This window comes from Aotus nancymaae, unplaced genomic scaffold (assembly GCF_030222135.1).
Source record: "Aotus nancymaae isolate 86718 unplaced genomic scaffold, 86718_ANA_hifiasm-v0.15.2.pri h1tg000079l, whole genome shotgun sequence".
Classification (NCBI taxonomy): domain Eukaryota; kingdom Metazoa; phylum Chordata; class Mammalia; order Primates; family Aotidae; genus Aotus; species Aotus nancymaae.
Genome location: NW_026988494.1, coordinates 17,501,628 through 17,524,030, shown reverse-complemented (window position 1 = coordinate 17,524,030; position 22,403 = coordinate 17,501,628). Strand labels below are relative to the sequence as shown.

The window sequence follows — 22,403 nt, the reverse complement described above, 5'->3', positions numbered from 1 at the left end:
AATTGCTTGAGCCTGGGAGGTAGAAGTTGCAGTGAGCCAAGATCGTGCCACTGCACTCCAGCCTGGGTGACAGAGCTAGACTCTGTCTCTAAAATAAAAACAAAAAATGTGAATAAATTCTGAAAAGCCTTATTTTGGATACTGAAATAACTAACAGTTTGTCCTAAGCATAGTAAAGGTGGTCAAAATGAAGTAAGATTTTTTGGCTATGGACCAATTTTTAAGGTAGGACTGGCAGAACTGGCAGTTTGGGAGCTGAACATGCCATTTTCTTTGTCCCCATACCCATGAAATGAAGGAAAATGATGATTGGCACTTAGTTGGAAGTACTACAGGCTGTGTCAGAAAGGATTTGCTGGGCAGGCACAGTGGCTCATGCGTATAATTCTAACACTTTGGGAGACCAGGCAGGAAGATCGCTTGAGGGCAAGAGTTTGAGACCAGCCTGGACAACACATGGAGACCCTGTCTCTATATTTAAAAATAAAAAAAAAAAAAAGAAAGGATTTACTAAGGCTGTGTGGACCAATTCCATTCCATAGAAATATAATGTGAGCCACATTTGTCATTTAAAAATTTTTAATGGCTACATTTATAAAAGTAAAAAGAAACAGGTAAAATTAATTTTAATAATATATTTTAAACCACTAAATCCAAAACATTAATATCACAATGTATAATTAATATAAAAATTAATATTTTAAATATCCATTTTTTTATACAAAGACTTTGAAATCCAAAGTGTAATTTATACTTAGAGATTTTCTCGATTTGTAGGAGGCCCATTTCATTGTAGCATTGTATAGCTATTAGCTACCTTATTGGACAGTTTATGGAATGTGAAAGTTTAAAAAGCAGAGCTGGTACCTAAATCTTCAGCAATTTGCAATTCTTCTGGAAAAAGAATGGCCTCTACTTTGAAATTTCTTTCATATTTACTATGTATTATAATCTGAAATCCATTAGTAAAAATAATTTTATTTTTAGTACTTCCAGTAAACCAGCAAAATACACTAGATTCATGCTGAGAGTTGTACCTAATTCCTTAGTCACATAGGAGTCACAATTTGAATCCAAAATTTGAGACAACTAAAAACAGACACACAGACCAATAAAACAGCATAGAGAACCAGGAAACAAATCCTCACACCTGTGATCAATTCATTTTTGACAGATGCCAAGAACATACACTGGGGAAAAAACAGTCTCTTTAATAAATGATGTTAGGAAAACTGGATATCCATATGCAAAAGAATAAAACTAGACCCCTAGGTCTCAACATACACAAAAATCAAATCAAAATGTATTACAGATGGAAATCTAAGATCTCAAACTGTGAAACTACTACAAGAAACCATTAGGAAAAATCTCCAGGTCGTTGGTCTGGACAAAGACTTCTTGAGCAATACCTCACAAGCCCAGGGAACCAAGGCAAACATGGACAAGTGGAATCACACCAAGTATCCAGCAAAGAATACAATTAACAAAGTGAGGAGACAATCTACAAAATGGGAGAAAATGTTTGCAAACCAGAATATATATAGAACTTAAACAACACTATAAAAAAAACTAATAATTCAATTTAAAAATGGGCAAAAGATATTGAATAGACATTTCTCAAAATAAATACAAATAGCAAACAGGCATTTGAAATGATACTCACTGATCATCAGAGAAATGCAAATCAAAACTACCATGAGATATCATCTCTTCCCGGTTAAAATGGCCTACAAAAGGCAGGCAATAAGAAATGCTGACGAGGATGTGGAGAAAAGGGAACCCTTGCACACTCTCAGATGGAATGTAAGTTAGTACCACCATTATGAAGAACAGTTTGGAGGTTCCTCAAAAGACTAAAAGTTGAGCTACCATAAGATCCAGCAACCCCACTGCTGGGCATATACCGAAAAGAAAGGAAATCCATATATCAAAGAGATTTCTGCACTCCTATGTTTGTTGCAGCACTGTTTACAATAGCTAAGATTTGGAAGCAACCTAGGTGTCCATCAACAGATGAATGGATAAAGAAAATGTGGGACATATACACAGTGGAGTACTATTCAGCCATAAAAAAGAATGGGATCCAGTCATTTGCAACAACATGGATGGATCTGGAGATGATTATGTTAAGTGAAATAAGCCTGGCACAGAAAGACAAACATTGCACGTCCTCACTTATTTGTGGGATCTAAAGATCAAATCAATTGAACTGATGGACATAGAGAGTAGAGGGATGGTTACCAGAGGCTGGGAAGTGTACTGGAGAGTTGGCGGGGTGGGGAGGCAGGGATGGTTAATAGGTACAAAAAAAATAGAATGAATAAGATGATTTGCCAGCACATCAGCATGACTATAGTCAATAATAACTGTATATTTTAAAATAAAGAATGTAATTTGTTTGTAACTCAAAGGATAAATGCAAACATCTCATGTATCCCAAAATATATATGCCTACTATGTATCCACAAAATTTTTTAAAAATATAATAAAAAATTGAAAAACAAGAAAATGGGAGGAAACTGCAGTCAGAAGGGGTTTGCTCATCTATTTTTTGAAAAGACATTTGCAGAGTTTTATGTATTCTGTTGACTTTAACCCTGAAATCTTGTTAGTAGCAACTTAAATTGTTCTAAGGAAAGCCCAGTGCATGAAAAGGGATGCTAGTAAGTGAATGTTGAAAAGATTCAAAAATAGCCTTCAAGCTTGTTTAGGCAATTAGACTGCTTCCCTGCTGAAACCAGGGAATTTCCATTTTACAGTCTTGTTTTTCAACAATCATTCTGCATCTAGAATTACTCAGCTAGAAAATGGGAAGAATAATAACAACAGCTGGTGCTTATTATAGGCATTGTTTTCGGTGTATTACATGTATTGATTTGTTTAATCCTCACAATAACCATATGAAGAAGACATTGTATTTTATTCCCACTTTAAGAAACCAAGACCAAAAAGGTACGCTAACTCACCCAAGATCACACAGGTGGGTGTAAATGCATCTGAATTCAAACACATGTTAATAACCATTTCATTCTGACACTTCACCTATTAGCTTTTCAGGATGCAGTAAAAGAAAAATAATAGAATGACATTTGATTATTTTTAAAAGAAAGTATAGTATAATACATTATTAATATTAAAAATAACTCTTGGCCAAGTGCAGTGGTTCACGCCTCTAATCCCAGCACTTTGGGAGGCCGAGGCAGGTGGATCACCTGAGGCCAGGAGCTTGAGATGAGCCTGGCCAACATGGCAAAACCTCGTCTCTACTAAAAATACAAAAATTAGCCAGGCGTGGTGGTGGACGTCTGTAATCCTAGCTACTCGGGAGGCTGAGGCAGGAGAATCACTTGAACCCAGGAAGCAGAGATTGCAGTGAACTGAGATGGCACCATTGTACTCCAGCCTGGGTGACAGAGTGAGACTGAGTCTCAAAAAAAAAAAAATCCTCTTAGAGGCTGGGAGTGGTAGCTCATGCCTGTAATCCTAGCACTTTGGGAGGGTGAGGTGGGTGGATCGCTTTGAGCTCAGAAATTCAAGACCAGCCTGGTCAACATTGTGAAACCCTGTCTCTACTAAAAATACAAAAATTAGCTGGGTGTCATGGTACATGCCTGCAATCCCAGCTACTTGGGAGGCTGAGGCTGGAGAATCACTTGAACCTGGGAGATGGAGGTTGCAGTGAGCCAAGATCACACCACTGCATTCCAGCCTGGGCAATGGAGAAACATGCCGTCTCAAAAAATATTAAGTTAAATTTTAAAATAACTGTTAGAGAACATGACTTTTGTCAAAGAAAATCCAATTTTGTTTTATGTTTAAATTGTAAGTAGTTTGTCTCATGTATCAAGATGGCTAAAATTTAAACTTATTCATTCGTTTATTCTGCTCAAATATCACCGTCAATGAGGTTTTCCCTGGTCGCTTAAAGTAAAATAGTAATAATCTTGCCCAGCTCTTGGTAAACTCAATCCTCCTTACATATTACATATATTAAATGCGCTTACATATTTGTGTTGTGTCTTTTTCCTTCCACTATAATGTAAGCTCCACATAGGTGAAATGTCTTTCTCTTTTGTTCATTGCTATATCCCAGTACTTACAAAACAATGCTTAAATCTTTTACTGTTTATTTATAATAAATGTATTACTATTATAAATCTTCAAGAAATATTGACTAATTTAATTAATGAAATTTTATGTTTATTTATTTATTTATGCCAAAACAACATACATAGCAATTATGAGCATGGGCTTTGGAACAAGACAGCCTTGGGTTAAACCCATAACAGCCATTTACTATTTGCAAAATAAACAAATCACAATAATTACATTGACCTTGTAAGGTTGTTGGGAAGATTAAAACTGGCATAGGGGCTGGCATTGGGCTATGCCCCATGAATATTATTGCTATTATCATTATTATTATTTGAAACGGAGTCTCACTCTGTCACCCAGGCTAGAGCGCAGTGGTGTAATCTCTGTTCACTGCAACCTCCGCCTCCCAGGTTCAAGCAATTCTCTTACCTCAGCCTCCCAAGTAGCTGGGATTACAGGCATGTGCCACCACGCCTAGCTAATTTTTATATTTTTAGTAGAGATGGGGTTTCACCATGTTGGCCAGGATGGTCTCAATCTCTTGACCTCGTGATCCACCTGCGTCAGCCTCCCAAAGTGCTGAGATTACAGGCGTGAGCCACTGTGCCCGGCCTATTGCTATTATTTATATACAGTTTTTAAATTACTTATTCATTTGTTAAATAAGTACAGTATCAAATACCATGTTAACTGCTTAAGAAGTTTAAACTTTTTAAAAAAATCTAGTTTGAGACAAGTTACAACTTTTCATATACTGCAGAACTCACGAGAAGTAAAGAAAATCTTAAAGCACTTTCCTACCCCCACAGCTTCTGGTCCCCATTTCTATCTCCCAACTATAAAGTAAGTAAAAGCCAGACACAGGAGCTGGGAGCAGTCAGCAATGGAAAATGACTGTTTCCCTGAGAGCCAATGCCTTTGCAATAAGGAGCTCCAGCCTCAGGCCAGCACCAGGTGGATGAGCTAAATCTGCTATTCTGACACAAGCCAGGGAACTCCAAAGGGGACTTGAAAAGTTGCAGTTTCAGTAGCAGCAAAAACAGGCACAAGTTCTTTTTTTAAAGATCAGCATGATTTCCACGGATTAACAACAAGCAAATGTTTTCATAATCAAAGATCAGCAAAAACACAAGTCGGACTGATGAAAAAGAAGGAAATATACAGGTTTAGACCCCAAGTGTTCAGATTTTAAAATTATTAAAGAACATAAAATAATTAAGTGGTAAATATTTACAGAAATAAAGAATGGGATCATAAACTTGACCAAGAAACCAAATGGTAGGTAGATGTTCAAAAAAGCCTAATGGAACTTTCAAAAATGAAAAATATAGCCTGGCACAGTGGCTCACACCTGTAATCCCAGCACTTTGGGAGGCTGAGGCAGATGGATCACTTGAGGCCAGGAGTTTGAGACCAGCCTGAGCAACATGGCAATACCACCATCTCTGCAAAAAACACAAAAATTAGCCAGGAGTGGTAGCTTCTGCCTGCAGTCCTAGCTACCCAGGAGGCTGAGGTGAGAGAATTGCTTGAGTCTGGGAGACTGAGGCTGGAGTGAGCTATGATAATGCCACTGCACTCCAGTCTGGGTGATAGAGTGCTGTAATCCCAGCACTTTGGGAGGCTGAGGCAGGAGGATTGCTTGAACCTAGAAGTTTGAGGCTGCAATGAGCTAAGCCGCTGCACTCCAGCCTTGGCAACAGAGGAAGACCCTAACTCTAAAATTTTTTTAATTAAAAAAATTATATTTCCTACATGACTATTCTAGTAATTAATTTTATAAGTTTATTACCCACTATGTGAAGTAAAAAATTCATTTTGTCTTAAGCTCTCCATTATTAAATTTCAGAGTCCACTGTCATCTGAATACTTCTAGATTTAGGAACTGCCCATGTTCATCTTACACATGCCATTCCGATTTTATAGATTTTGAACGTGATGCTGTTTGCTCTTCTTGCAGGCTGAAGCGTTCTTCTCTTTCAGCATGTCTTCACATAGCTCCACCTATCTGGCTGATCATTTCATCTGATCTTTTTATTGTTCCTTTTGAAGAGGGTAGAAAGAAAACAGCTGCTCTGTTAGGTAGGACTTAGATTTGGGGGCATAATATCTTTGAACAAAGCCTCTAGATGGAGCACAAGACTGAAGTGGAGGTGCTCAAAAATATCAAGAGACAATACCATCGACAACAATGATAATAAATGATACTGACTTTGGACTTACTATATGCCCTGTGCTATTTAATCACACCGTATAACAGTGCTTAATTATGAGTCCACAAAGACCTTGACTACTTGTTCTTCTCTTTCTCTTCTCTCCCTTTGTTTCAAAAGAAATCAGAGTCAAATGATAGGAATTTGGGCACATTGCCTATATACAGAAGCTGTAAAGTTGGCCTCAGTACTCCCATTCATCTGCCTCTCTTCTGGGTCAAGAGGGCACAAGGACAGTATAGATTATTAAACAAAGGCGTGTTAACTTAGGGGCAGGAAGCCAAAAAAAATAAAAATTCCAAATAAACCATAAAGGTCAATGCTAATGAGCAGAGAATGGGCTTGTAACTAACATTCTCCAAGGCTCTGAGAAACTTAATACAGTTGGATTATGTTTCAATAATTGGCATCAGAGCAAAACTAAATAATAATCATACAGTTAGCATAGTACATACAAATTATTTTTGTACATAATTACAGATTTATGCACACTAATGAACTAGAACTCCTCACTCATCTCTGACTGCAAACTTTTGTTTCCCTTTTGGGAGTTGAAAAAAAGTCAGTGTGTCAGCAATTCATCTTTTTCTGCCCATTGGATCATCATGCAGAAATTAAATGAGGTGCCTAATGTGAATTTAAATATCAACATTCTGTTGAACTGTAGGATGATGTACTAAAATGTTTAGTTTGCATTGCATTTCAACACATTTGTGTCATTCTAAGTTTGTTAATTTTGGATTGTGAAAAATGAAAGTTTTGCATAAATCTAAATTGTACTAAGGGCACTGTGCCAATATATTTTTCATATTGTTTTGCAGAAGGATACTCATCAATCTGTTCGATCTCATCTTTTAAAATCTTCTTTATAGGCTGCAGAAAGCAATTACGTCTTTAATCTCAAACACATAGCCATTAAATTAATATTTTGAACAGTTCCCAGAAAGTGCTGTAGTTTTATCTGGCAAGCCAAGCATTTGACACCAGTGTTATCATGGTGTATTAAAAACCAAATCAAACTGTAACAAAGCAAAAAAGCAAGGCTCATGTTGCCAACCAGTTGGTTAGTCTGTGCTAGAGTCAATCCTAGACCCTTGCTCTTTCCTTCTGACAAATGGTCCATATCTGAGAACAGAGACTGGTTAGACCCAGAGCTGTAGCCCTCAGCCATGAAGCTGAGTCTATGTGAGTTGTCCTATGCCCTGCCCAACTGATAACAGCAAGATTTCTTATTACAATTTAAGCAAAGTGAGTGTGCAACATATTAAATATTACATACATACACAACCTGTAGTGTGTGTTGAATGTTGGCTCACTTATGTAATAGCTTATCTTAAAACTGGCTGTTTATGTAATGAATGGCCCTCACTACCCTTTTAGCTATCACCACCATCCTCCCAATCTAGTCTCAGCCCTCATCATGCAGACTTAGGTCACTGTAACTCTTCCTTTGTTTTACTGCCTTCAGTTTCATCCCATTTAAACTACTCTCCACAGTAAAATTAATCTTCCTATAATAATGCAACTACAATATCATATCCAGTTAAACAACCTAGAGTGGTACTCAATTGCCTATAGAATCAGGCTCAAGACCTTGATCTAGTTTTATTATCATGCTTCTCTTTCTTCCTTCCTTCTTTCCCTCTTTTCTTCTTTTCTCCTTCTCCTCTCTTCTTCCTTTAACTTTTTTGTAGAATTATAATACACGTAAGAAAAATGTACATATCATCAGTGTACAAAAGCTTAATGAATTTGCACAAAGTGAACATGCCCAGGTAACACCCAGATCAAGAAAGAGAACCTTACTACCACTCCAGAAATTCTTTGTCTCTGCTGCTACCCAGCCACTCACAAGGAAACCACTAACCTGACTTCTAAAAGCAGAAGTCAATTTGGTGAGGCTTAACTTTTACTAAGCTGCTCCTACATGTAGGACTCAGGAGAAGGCTCTGACATGGAGGACATGATGCCTCCAGCCCTTCAAACTTTGCAGCCTATGGCAGCAAGTCTAATTCAAGTGCATGCAGCTGATGGGTCTGAGTGTCCTGAGATCTCATCTGCTGTAGTCAGAATTTACTCAGGAACTGCCAGCTGGAGGTATCAAAGTGACAGCTGATGAGCATTGGGCAAGGGGAGACTGGCAGTGGGCAGGGTTTGATGATGATGATCTGAAGCTAATATCATAGACTTCACCTCCCTCCCATTTTCCACAGCTCTGCTCCTTAGTCATCTCTTCAGCTTCCTACTCATTGCATTTTGACAAAAGGCACCTGCAGCTGTGGCATTCAACATTAGAGTCCCCAATTAATACTCAGGGCCTTTTGGATCCCAACTGGAATGCCCCCACTGTGGGAGGGCTTCTGGTGCTGCTCTGCCCTGAAGAGCATTCTTTCTGTGTTCCAGGGGTAGAGCTGAGAAAACACTTTTTATCTGTGATTTTTTTAACTGCAATTAAATGAACGCTATTATTATAAGTTATTATGATGACTTTATATAACAAGGTGTCTTATTCTAAAGTGGAGACTTTTCTGAAGCATTTGTATTGAAAATGTAATATAAAAATAGTAAACTAGTGATTGAAGAAAAGTCAGGGGCCATTACTCATCATCTCAACCTAACTCTACAATGACTTTAATTTTTACGTGTTAATTCTCAGGTTGTGTATATATGGACTCTGATTTTTACACTGTGGTTATCACAGAGTTCATATCAGAAGAGTATTTTTAAATGGCTTTGTTTATGCAAGCTGTTTGCAAAGGGAAAATGTTACTACAGATTCATAAAATCTTGCCTTTCTTTTCTGCAAGGTGTCACCTCAGTAGCTGACTCTCATTCTGTTCCTTCAGGGGAGCTGCATAGCTGAGCTAAAATAGAAGGCAAAGATACCCATACATCAAGTAGCCTGAATTCTTACTTCCTCTGTCAGTTGCTATTTAAGTATATGTAAAGAAATCACCTTAACCTTGTTATACTTTAGAATCTCTGGGACTGACAGGAAAGGAAAGATAAAAATTAGAGCCCTAACCCTTGGCAACACAACACTTAGCCTTCCTGGAAGGGAGGTGTGGGGGCCTTAGAATTACAGGGACCTCCCTTCAGCATATAGCCTCCTGCCTCAAAAATGCACATAAAAGAAGTTTTCTGCTGAAGAGGGAAAAATATGTCTTAAAACATCCCATTTCAAATTGCATATCCTACTCCACTTATATAAATTCAGAAGAGGGATTAGTTGTCTCTGATTGAAAGGATCTTGCAGAAAAGGTGACATTTGTGTCAGGCATTAAAGACAGATGGGACTAAATTAGATAGCACTAGCAGGTGAGAGCATCTTACATGGAGGAGCACTAGGGGCAAAGCTCAGAAAGGGGAAAATCTAGAATGCGTTGGAGGACTGTGAGAGCACCAATGCATCAGGAAGATGTTCATACAGGGTGTCCCATGGAAGCTGCCACCTCGAACCACAAGGGCAGGACTGTGGTCCCAGACAACCAGAGCCAAGCCTCCTGTGAGAGGCCATAAGGCCAAATCTCACTGTACACATCTCCCTTTGCCTCAGCCACTGCAGAGGTCCCAGCATCCCATCATCCATCGTCACCAGAGCTCTCACTCACACATCTCTGTCCTATTCCACCAAAAATGTTTCCATCTCACAGCCTCCCATTGCAACATTCTCTTTATCTCCATTCTGAAATGTGGTGGTTTTTTGAAACTACTTCTCCCATGACCACCGAAGGCTGTTTCATTTCCCATACTCCATGTAACCATGTAAGGTGGGTATTTTCCTTCCTTTCGTCTGTCACCAACAGACCATCGTTCCCCCATTCCTGCAAAAACTTTGCCCTTTGGGGTTCGTATGACTTGGATGCACCATCTCCTTTGTAACTACCATCTCCCCATCACTCCTCTTCATTCACTGAAGACTTTAGTTCCTGGTTCCCTGTCTTCCTCTCCACCCCGAATTCTGTCATCAGTCTTTGTAACGTCAGCATTCCTAGGAAAGTTCATTTCAGTCTCCTGGCATCTCAATTTCTTCACTTCTTTATCTCAAGTGATCTTTCATTTCTGTCTACTTCAGCACCCACTCCATTAGTTACCCCCTGGACCATTGCACCACCTCTAAAATCTTGAAGATCAACATGAAGCTCTTGGGCCATCCCATAGCCTTCTAGTTTATTTGTTTAAGTATCCCTACTAGAAAAATCCTTCGATTTCTTCACGGCCTCCACTCCATCAATTCTCTCACTTTCTCACTATTTGATTTCCTCATAAATGCCTTCTTTCTTGCCTAGTTTCAATTCATATTCCACCATTCTAGTTACTTTTTACAAAGACCATAAATTCTTTTATCTTCCATAGTTTCATGGATAAACTCAGCCTTCTGCTTTCTCTAGCTGAGCACAAGTGCAGAAAGTTCTATTATTTCTTTCATTCCAAGTTCATGACTTTAGACTTCAGATGAGCTCTCAATTGTTTGTTGGTGCTCTTCTACTTCTCTAGTAAACTCAACTTCCAGTTCTCCTGCAGAATCAATCTCCCTCTCTTACTATATGAGTCTTGACATAAACATGTTCTAATATCTCCCTCCACAAACCCCTTTAAGCTACCATCTATCAAAGCAGAACTTCTCTAAAGGATTGTCTGACTATGATCCTTCTATTTCTTTGTTTCTTATTCACTCCTCAATCAACTCCAAACTGTCTTTTGCCAAAATTGTATTTCTCATCCCAATATACTCCAGAATGTCAAATCCAATGGTCAGTTTTCTAGTCAGTGACTGTGGTAGGCTGAATAACAGCCCTTGCCCCGAGATGTTCCTGTCATACTGTCCTCTGCTGTGAATATTCACTTTACATAGCACACCTTGCAAACAGGTCTGATTCAGGACATCACACATGCTAGTTTCTCTGCCTGGAATGTCCAGTGTGTATTCCACCTTGTAGTCTTTTTAGGGAAGTCCTTCTTGATCCCTAGTGAAGTTCTTTTCCCCTGTGATTCTCTGTTACAGTATCTGCTTCATGACACTTCTCACAATGAATTTGTATGAATTGGGTTGTTCTTTAATTATGTTATCTTCTCCCTTAATGACTCAATGGAAAGCTACACAAGACCCAGAGACATAACTCTTTTATTCACCAACATTAACCGGACACTTAGCAATGTAAAATAGATGCTCAATAAATATTTGCTGAGTGTTCATTATTGAGAGAGAGGTAGCTGAAATGGCAAAGTGTTATTAGAGGCACACAAAGCTAGAAAGTGAGAGGCCAGATTGTGGGGAGTACCGAATGTCATAGTGGGGAGTTCACACTTTTTGGATAATAGAGAAACATGCAATATTTTGAGCCAATAAAACCAAATTGCTTGGACCCATATTATGGACAAATATCCCTAGCAACAATATAAGGGATAGATTATATTAGAAAGAAATTGGAGGTGGCTGGGCGGGGTGGCTCACACCTGTAATCCCAGCCCTTCAAGAGGACAAGGTGGGCAGATCACTTGAGGTTGTGAGTTTGAGACCAGCCTGGCCAACATGCTGAAACCCTGTCTCTACTAAAAATACAAAAATTAGCCGGATGTGATAGTGCGCACCCGTAATTCCAGCTACTCAGGAGGCTGAGGTGAGAGAGTCACTTGAGCTCAGAAGGAGGAGGTTCCAGTGAGCCAAGATCACACCACTGCACTCCAGCCTGGGCGACAGAGAAAGTGAGACTTTGTCTCAAAAACAAATAAGCAGACAACAACAAAACAAATAAACACAGAAAAGAATTGAAGGCAAGTCTTCTGGAAAGATGAAATAATTCAGCAGATAGATATATTTTGGGAAGGAAAATGGATTATATAAAAGTATAGTTGTACTAAGTTATATATAGTAATTTTTTATTAAGAATTAACATTATTAGATTTCATCTAACAATTCAGCCTGAGTTTGTTGTGTCCAGATTATTATAGCTTTAGAATGAATGTCCCAGGTTATCTTGGGATATATTTATTCCCACAAGCTATAAAGCATTTATAGTTTGTGGTTTGGGGACTAATCAGGCCTAAAAGCATCTCTCCACAGTAACTGGAAAAAGCCTCCTGTATTCAACTGACTATTTTTAAACACAAACAACCATTCACTCCTTCCAAATCTGATTGCTGTAAACTTGGTGAGCAAGCCCTCTTCTCGGGCAGTGTGTCAGTGCCAGCTCTGAGTTCTGAAGCCTGGTGCCTTCAAATTATCTGGATTGAAACAGTGCCTGGAAAATGTGATTGAAGTAGGTGATGAGTTTTGAAAACTTAGAAAATAGTCATACAGGTTTTAAAGATGGGTTGAACATAAACCACACAACAATTAATTCTACCCAAAGTGCTTGGAAAAAGAAAGAAAGAGGCCAAGAACAGTTTTGCTCTAAATGCCAGGAGTAATAGGTAATGGAGAAAGAAAGGTGTTGACTTAATACCAAGAGATCTTCTTTGGAGCAAAGGGCTTTAGAGGGACGTTTTATCACATGTTGTCTCTAAATCCAGACATTTTCAATGGAGTGAACACAGTGAATGTGTTTGGTTCCATGTCAGTAATGCATGAAGAGGTAATAGGGGTGAAAGTAGGTCTGCTCCCTGCTGAGATGCTGTTGTAACTCAAGTTCCCGCTTCAGGGGATCTGCAGGTGGGGGGCCTCTCTGATTGTCACCCAGCACAACTGTCACTCACCCTCAGCTGGCACCCCCATTACAGTGGAAACCCAGAGAAAATGTGGGGAAACAAAATAGAAACTACTGTGAAAGGCAGCTGAATTTCATTAACTTCAGTTTTTGTTGTTAGCACAGAAGGTGTTGTATTAATCCCTAGGTAGTTCTAGGACCAGAGTGATTTTTCTTGAAGAAACAGTACAGGCTGGGCATGATGGCTCATGCCTGTAATCTCAGCACTTTGAGAGGCCAAAGCAGGATTTCTTGAGCCCAGGAGTTCCAGACTAGCCTGGGAAACACAGAAAGACTCCTTCTCTACTAAGAAATTTTTAAAAAAATAGCTGGATGTTGTGGCACATGCCCATGGTCCTAGCTACTTGGGAGACTAATAGGTACTTGGGAGACTGAGGTAGAAGGATTGCTTGAGCCTGGCAGGTTGGGGCTACAGTGATCATGCCACTGCACTCCAACCTGGAAAACAGAGCAAGACCCTGCCTTAAAACAAAATGAACAAAAAAAAGACAAAGAAACAGTATAATAAAAAGGAAGGAAATAAATAATTCAAGTAAAAGAAATTTGACAAATAAAGCCAATAGGCATTCGCAATGTGATTAAGTGATTTTATGCCAGTATTTTAAAAAATGTATTAATGACATGTATCTGTCATGTATTTGAACCTCTTGGACTAAGACTACAGATTGGAAGATACCAGATAGTAATGAGCCAAGGGAAGGGGTCCTCATCTGGGTATCAGGGGACTTGAATGCTAGGCAAAATTCTGCCTCTTACTAACTCTCCAACCTTGCACAGGTAGCTTCACTTCTCTGTCAATTATTCTCATCTTAGACTAGAATGTGGCATTCACTTTAGAAAGGAGGACTGATATCTCAGGGACTAGCAGGGACAGAGTCTGTGGACGTAGGTATGTTGGAGTGGAGCAGAAGTCTGGTCCCCACCTTGGATGTCACCCTTTCTGCAGGGGAGGCAGTGAGTTCATCCGTGGAGGGGAAGAAGTAGTAGCCTGTGTGAAGAGGATCTGGGGAAGCATGTCTTTGGCAAGCATACAGGAGATCAGGAAAAGCTAGCAAAGCCACATTTACAATCACAGACTTGTAGTGAGCTCACTGATGGCCCCTCGTGGTCCTAGCATTCTTCAGTGTGTGGAGTGAAATGGAAATCCTGGAGCAGTGGAAGGGCAAGAGGGAGTGAGGACCAACAAAGGGCCCTGGCCAGGCCTGGGGGCCCATGCCTATAATCCCAGCACCTTGGGAGGCCCAGGCAGCTGCACTGCTGCAGCCCAGGAGTTTGAGACCAGCCTGGGCAACAGAGAGAGACTCTGTGTCTACAAAAAAAGCTTCTTTAAAAAAATGAGCTGGGTATGCTGGCACATGCCTGTGGTCTCTACTCAGGAGGCTGAGGTGGGGGAATCACTTGAGCCTAGGAGTTCGAGGCTACAGTGAGTGGTGAGGCTCACTGCACTCCAGCCTGGGCAACAGAGTGAGACACTTTCTCAAAAACAAAAACAAAAACAAAAAAAAAAAAAAGAAAAAGAAAAAAGTCCTGTGATCAAGGTCTTGAAGAAATATCACAGAGTACTTCCTTCTTGAAGATTTGTGGTTTATGTTAGCATACTGAAGGCTCTGACAAGTCCTGCAGTAAAGAAACAGGGTAAACTATTTACATCACCCTTCTAGAACTTGCTTGACTAAAGAAACTTTTTTGAAAAGATCCGTTTGTTAAAATGTCACTGAACATAATAGACATAGCATCATTCTAGGGTATAAAATTCAAACTCCCCGAGAAGGTATGTAATGCCTCCAGGATCAAGCTCCTGCCACTGCCTGCTTCAAACTTTATGATTAGTGCTACTGAGCCAAACCACCTGGGGGCTCGTCTGTGCCCACCCCTGCTCACCCACCACCCCCCAAGTCTGTGTGCCCCAGCCTGCCCTGCAGATTGCACGCCTCATGGTTTCTTTGTATGTGTGCGTGTGTTACTTATGCAAAATCTCTCCTCCTCTGTAACTGCCCAGTTCTTAATTATCCTTTAAGATTCATGTTACTCAGAATTACCCTAGAGGGCATGTTGTCATGAATATTTTGTGACCTTGAGTCAAGCCATTTGCTCAGAAAAATAACTCCCTTGTATATAGTAATCTCCATTCTATGAATTGCTTTCTTACATACTATCTCGTCGCTTAGTTCTTGCTTCAATTCTGCAAAGCAGACAGTATTATCATCATCATTTTATAAGTGAGAAAATGAGCATCAGAGAGTCCAAGCGACTTGCCTAAGATCACCCACTTGGGAAATGGCAAAGGCAGGCTGTCCTCACTTTGAAGCCAAACCCTGCTTGAATATCACATTCAGTGGATATGTGACTCATGAGGCATAGAAGGACTCAAAACATTTGAGCAGCTTCTTTCAAAACAAATAAGTTAACCATTTCTCCCTCCTGTCTCTTCCTCTGTCATTGTCACTGCCAGCATCTTCACATCTGCCTCTCAGAAGGGGCTCTGTTGACTGGGAAGGAGAGCGTCTGGGGTAAACGAGAAATCATTTGCAACCCCTGCACACGTCTCTTCTCACAGCTGCTGCTTCTCCCAATTTTCTGCTCAGATGACTTTAAAAGCATGTTAACTGTTTTTTTTTCCTATTGCAGAATGCAAAATAAATGGCACAGTCACTGTGTGTACACACACAAGTATATTTCCTTTGGATGCAAATATTTGCTTTAACAGGGAGCTGGAAAGAATGAAGCTTGTTTTAAAAACATTTTTACATCATTTACCATATTTCAAAAGTATAAAATGACCAAAGGAAAATTCTCATCTGTAATTGTGAATGAGCCCGGTAAACCTGGGCTGCTGCAGGACTTCATCGTGAGCTGCCTACATTCTTGACTTTTGTTGAATTCATGGAAGGTGTTGAGTGCTGCTCAACATCAGCACCCTTGGCCTGCCTGTGGCCCATTCTTTCCTCCTTCCACCGCCACCCAACTGCAGGAGCTGTTGGACCTGACAGTCTAGAAGGAAGCAGCCTCAGAAAAACATTTGAATCAAGATATTCAAGAAGAATCCGCTCTTAAAGTGAAACTTAAAGTGATTCTTAAAGAAGAATCCGCTCTTACCCCCAAGACAAGGCCTAACCCAGAAAAATTAATCTGTAAGGGTAGAACTCTTGGTTCTATGGCACTCTGATGGGCATATCTGCATCGTATGGAAGGACCCTTTCCTCTCCCATTTACACAGCTTTCTCACGAGAGGGGAAAGAAGACAGGTTGAAAAAGAACTCAAATGCATATGTGTGCTCAAGGGAATAAGCAGTCATTTGCCATTATGAAGACCTAAAATAAAGCATTATGCTTCAAACTGTATTTTTTAAATATTTGTGTCTGTGTGTTTTTGAGACAGGTTCTCCTTTGTTACCCGGGCTGGATTACAGTGGCACACTTAGAGCTCACTGTAGCCTCAAACTTCCAGGCTCAAGCAATCCTCCCACCTCAGTCTCCTGAATAGCTGGGACTATAGGCATGCTCTATCACACCTGGCTAATTTTTGTTTTGTTTTGCCTTTTTGTTTGGAGAGATGGAGTTTTATCATGTTGGCCAGGCTGGTCTCAAACTCCTGGACTCAAGCGCTCCATCTACGTTGGACTCCCAGAGTGTGGGGATGATAGGTATGAACCACTGTGCCTGGCCATGGTTGTACTTTTAAGTGTTCCTTTCCTCCCACTGTGTGTTACGCTTCATCAACTTGGCGTGTCCTTTTGAGATACATAAGGCCATTCCTCTGCTATTGCAAGATTTGCTTCTGAAAGCCATAGAGCATGTAAGCTGAGCACATATGTGCTCCTATCCCACCCATACCCTGCCAAGGTTGTCTATGCCTCCAGGTCTGCCAGGCAAAGGTGAACCAGATCACAGGCCCACTCAGTGTGACTGCTTCCCCACCCAGCCTGAGTGCCCCACCCTGGGCATGGAGGGCACTGAGGGGCCTTCCAGTGCAAGAGCAGGACTTCAGAGCCCCAGGTTGCAGTTAGGACAAAAAAGTTTCAAGTGCTGGCTTTGCCTCTTGATAGTGACCTTGGGCAAGTTGCTTCAGCTCTCAGGCCTCAGTTACTTCATCACTGTAGCCCGGGGAGGATGAAATTGAGTAGCCAGTGGAAACAGCTTGGCTCACAGGGGCAATAGATACAACTGCAGCCATTACCAAGGTCAACAGACACGGGCTGACTACTTAGAAAATGCGCTCTTAGACTTAATTCCTGTTCATCTAATCAAGTTTTTGTGAAGGCTGCATCCAGTAAATGCGGAATACTGTGAGGATGACCTCACTGAGGAGCAATGAGAGGTTAAGGGGAGAAGGTGCAGCTTCTGGCTCCTACCTGGGTGGCTCAGAGCATAGCCACCCCACACCTCACTCCTCACACTCAAATGGCCTCCACCCCAGCTTCCCACCTGCTTCGTAGTGTAGAACCTGAGCCCTGCCTGGCTAAAGAACCCTGCCTCTCACTGCCCAGCACTCTTTAGTATAAAGGGCTTCAGAAATCACGAATAAGAGAACTGGCCATTTGGGCTTGACACAGAACAGAGCATTCAAACTCCCCATGGCTCAGTACTCTTGTCTGTTCAGGCACTTTTTCCATTGACTTCAAAAGCAGTCTGCCTGTGTGATCAGCTGCCAAGGTGGGCACATATCAACCTAAAATACAAAGAAGGGCTCAGAACGTGCCAATATGTGCATGGGATGGGGGTGGGGGCTGGAAGGGAAATAGAAACAGGATAGAAATGAAAGACTCCATCTAATTAGAATGTTTTCCAAGTTTTCCCATCTGGTTCTTCCAGAAATAATATTCACAAGGGGAAATATCTGACATGGTGTCATCTCCTGAAGAAATGAACTGGGCTTGCTTTTCAAGGAGAGGCAAAAAAATGGTCACCAGGGACTCAGTTCAGAAAAAGCATGAGTTTAAGGAGTTGAGGGGATGACAGGCCCTAATTCCTGGAGAGAGGTAAAAAAAGTTTTCATCTTCTTTTTCCTCTCACCAAATCTCAAGTCTTTATTAAATAGAGATAGCTCCTAAATATACTAATTAGGAAGCAGCATGGCATCATGGAAACAGCATGGACTTTAGAGCCACAAAGTCCTGGGTCCACATCCACTCCATTGCTGTCACTTTGGGCAAAGAGTTTCACTTCTGGAGACTTGTGTCCATGTCTTTGAGACAGAGATTCTTTGTCTTAATATTTACTTTGTTCTAAAGATTAGAAGTAATGTGTGTAAAATGTTGCAATCATCACCTCTCCAGGGGATGATATTAGGATATGGAGCCTTTGGGAGGTGATGGGGTCATGGGGGCAGAGCACTCATGAATGAGATTAGTTCCCTTCTAAAAGAGACTCCAGAGAAACCTCTCACCCCTTCTACCCAGTGAGATTGGAGTAAGAAGACCACTGTCTATGAGGAAGCAGTCCTCTCACCAGACTCCAGATCTGCTGAGACCTTAATATTGGTCTTCCCAGCCCCTAGAACTGTGAGAAATCAATTTCTGTTGTTTGTAAGTCACCAAGTCTATATTATTTTGTTATGTAGCAACCTGAATGGACAAAGACGGTAGCTCTAATTATCATCATCATTGCCAATACCAATATTACATGAAGCTCACTTGAACAGAAATTTCCTCATAATAGTGGAAGAAACTAAAGCTCTGACTCTGAAGATGTATTTCTAACAGGTAGACAGAATATTCTGGAGCATCTTGAAGCTTTATTTGTTGAGACATGAGTAGGGATGGTCAGTACTAGTTCTTACCGTTGCTCTGTCTCTCCTAGGTCATATCTCTCAACTCAGTTTTTTTACCCTTGCCCTTGACACGCACTCCCTTAACATACTCATGCCTTCCTAGCTATTCAGGTTTCACTTCTGCCAAACTCTCCCTCAATCCCATGTCCCATCCCAGCTGTACTTTGTCTCTCATTTTTTTTTTTCACTTAAGAATGCAGGTCATTTTCCAAACACAATTCTTACAGCAGGAAATGGCTAAGATTACCACAATTTTTTCTTCAAATCAAGCTATGAATACCCACCAGGTTACAACCAAATTGAGCACAATGACTCCAAAGAGCTCCCCAAATAACTGCCAAGGACAGACAGACAGTGGTGGACTCCACCATCTAGGAGAATGAATGAGAATTAGGAGGCAGGTTGTGCCTCCTCTGATCTGAAACTCTGAATGGAATATATCCAGGAGTCTTTGGGATTTCCTGGGTCTTAAGCCTCTAACATTTGTTCACTGGAATCATCATTTCTTTGAGATTGGTATTCTTCAATCAGTGGTCTTGATACGGTACCATTTTTATACAATTTTGAATCACATTAAATTCTTAAAGACATTAGGAAAACAACATTAGAGATGGTAAAGCTCCCTGGTAAGCAAAGGGAGCCCATGTGGGGTGGGCGGATCTTTCCTGGGAGCCTGGACTTTGGAGGCGGGAAGTACAGACAGGCTAGACATGCTGTTTACGTTAGGTCCACTGGCCATAGAGAGGAGAGGAAAGAGCCAGACCTGGATACACGCCTCAACCACTGTTCTCCCTAATGACATCACCTTCTGCAAGCCTCTCAATCTCACCCATTCTCTCTTTCTGCATTTCCAAGAGGGGGATCATGCTGCCTACTTTGTAAGTTTGTCATAAGGTTTAAGTGAGAGAAGTTGGTTCTCTGATATCTCCCCCTCCCCACTGTGTGCCCACACCCCGTCACCCTCATTAGGATTCTGGAATGTTCTTTTTCTCTCTAGAAGTGATAAGAAAAAATCACTAGCACAAATAAAGTATAGTTTAAGTGATCTGTTGTTTGCATTCATTATTTATGAATCTTGAAGGTCTGTGGTGCTAGCAAAAAAATAAGGACCTCAGCTTAGCATTCTTTCAGAAAAAAAAACCTTGAGACTTCAGAGAAATCACAAACAACGAATAGTTTAGAATTACTGTTAGTAACAATATTATTATTATGACAATACTCATCACAGCTCAAGGATCTAACATACACAGTCATGTCTCTACTAAATATACAAAATTAGCCAGGTGTTGTGTGGCACACCTATAATCTCAGCTACTTGGGAAGAGCGAAACTCTGTCTCAAAAAAAAAAAAAAAAAAAAAGTCCACCTATATAGGGAAGTTACCATGAATGGACCTTACGGGACTAGAAGTTGCTCTGGGCGAGTGAGTGAGTGAGTGCATGGTGAGTGAATGTGAAGGCCTAGGACATTACTATACACTACTGTAGGCTTTATAAACATAGTTTGCTTATGTTACAACAAATTTATTTTTAAAATATTTTTCCTTCTTCAATAATTAATGAACCTTAGCTTACTGTAACATGTTTACTTTATAAACTCTTTTATTCTTTTAACCTTTTGTCTCTTTGGTAGTAGCACTTAGCTTAAAACATAGTTTACGGCTATAGAAAAATATTTTCTTTCTTTATATCCTTATCCTTATAATATAAGCTTTTTTCTGTTAACATTTGCTTCTTTCTTTTTAAACTTTTTTGTCAAGGACAAGGGTACAAATACATACAACTGCCTAGGCCTACAAAGGGTCAAGACCATCAATGTCACTGTCTCCCCCTCCACATCTTGTCCCACTGGAAGGTCTTCAGGGCCAATATCAAGCATGGAGCTGTCATCTCCTAGGATAGCAATGCCTTCTTGTGGAATACCTCCTGAAGAACTGCTGCCTGAGGCTGTTTACAGTTAACTTTTTTTTTTGGAGATGGAGTTTTATTCTGTCACCCAGGCTGGAGTGCAGTGGCATGATCCTGGTTGACTGCAACCTCTGCCTCCTGGGTTCAAGTGATTCTCCTGACTCAGCCTCCTGAGTAGATGGGATTACAGGCACCCACCACCATGCCCAGCTAATTTTTGTATTTTTAGTAGATACATGGTTTCACCATGTTGGCCAGGCTAGTCTCAACCTCTTGACCTCAAATAATCTGCCCGCCTTGAACTCTCAAAGTGCTGAGATTACAGGTGTGAGCCACCATGCCCGGCCAACTATTTTTATAGGTAGAAGAAGTATACTCTAAAATAATGATAAAATAGTAAATACATAAACCAGTAGCATAGTTGTTTATTATCAAGTATTACATACTGTACATAATGGCATGTGCAATGGCACATACAATTTTATGCACCTGGCAGCATAGTGGTTTGTTTATACCAACATCACCACAAACATGTCAGTGATGCACTGTGCTATGACATTATGACAGTGACAATGTCACTAGATGATAGGAATTTTTTCTGTCATCCATTATAATCTTATGGGACCACCCATCACCGGCCAAAATGCCATGTGGTGTGTGACCTTATGTCAGTTTTGTGTTTACAAAGTATTCCTATGTAGATTATCTCATTTGACCTGCAAAACAATTCCGTAAAGTAGGAAGGGCAGACTTCGTTGTGTTAAAAGAATGTCCTCTGAGGTTCAAACTTGCTGTGAGTCACAGCTAATGACTGGTTACTCCAGAACTCAAACCCATATCCCCTGACCCCAGATCCATTACTGACTCTCCCACATCCCAGTTAATTCTTCAGCTCTTAGGTGCTTTCTCATCAGACAGGAAGCATAAAAACATGCATGTAATTACCTGTTGCAGGTTAAAAAATTATATATTTCATGAAACAACTCAAATTGTTCTGTTGGGTGAGCCAATTTTCTCTAGGATAACATGTGGGTCTAAATTCTAGAAGCAATTAACATTTATTATACAGAACGTGTTAGGTGGCAGGCACTATGCTAAGTAAGCCTTTTGCACCTACACTTAATCTTCACACCAGCCCTTGGAAGTAGCTATTTTTTTTAACTTGTGTTTTAAGTTCCGGAGTACATGTGCAGTTTGTTATATAGGTGAATTTTTGTCCTGGGGGTTTGTTGTACAGATTATTTTGTCACCCAGGTATTCAGCCTATACACAACAGTTATTCTTCCTGATCCTCTCCCTCCTCTCACTCTCCAGTGGGTCCCAGTGTGTGTTGTTCCCCCTCTATGTGTCCATGTGTTCTCATCACTTAGCTTCTAATTACAAGTGAGCATGCAGTATTTGGTTTTCTGTTCTTGCGTTAGTATATGAACAGACACTTTTCAAAAGAAGACACACATGTGGCCAACAATTATGTGAAAAAAGCTCAACATCACTGATCATTAGAGAAATGCAAATCAAAGCCACGATAAGATACCACCTCACATGAGTCAGATGGCTATTATTAAAAAGGACGTAGTTATTTTAATTTCATCTTAGAGAAAAGGACCTGATTGTCAAAAAGGCTAAGTAACTTGTTGATATGGTTTGGCTATGTCCCCACCCAAATCTCATCTTGAATTGTAGTTCTCATAATCCCCATGTGTCATGGAAG

At 40.4% G+C, this 22,403-nt stretch overlaps 1 protein-coding gene and 1 long non-coding RNA gene across 2 annotated transcripts in view; one reads left to right on the top strand and one right to left on the bottom strand.

The window, feature by feature from the left end:
* The window catches only part of PSD3 (pleckstrin and Sec7 domain containing 3), a 674,493-nt gene that overhangs the window by 107,262 nt on the left and 544,828 nt on the right, over window positions 1-22,403 (top strand). The window lies entirely within an intron of this gene.
* Window positions 334-19,706, bottom strand: LOC135271468 (uncharacterized). The gene is made up of 3 exons (XR_010339626.1): window positions 19,561-19,706; window positions 15,773-15,998; window positions 334-471 (listed from the first exon to the last, which is right to left on the bottom strand). It is a non-coding gene; the product is annotated as an uncharacterized LOC135271468 (long non-coding RNA).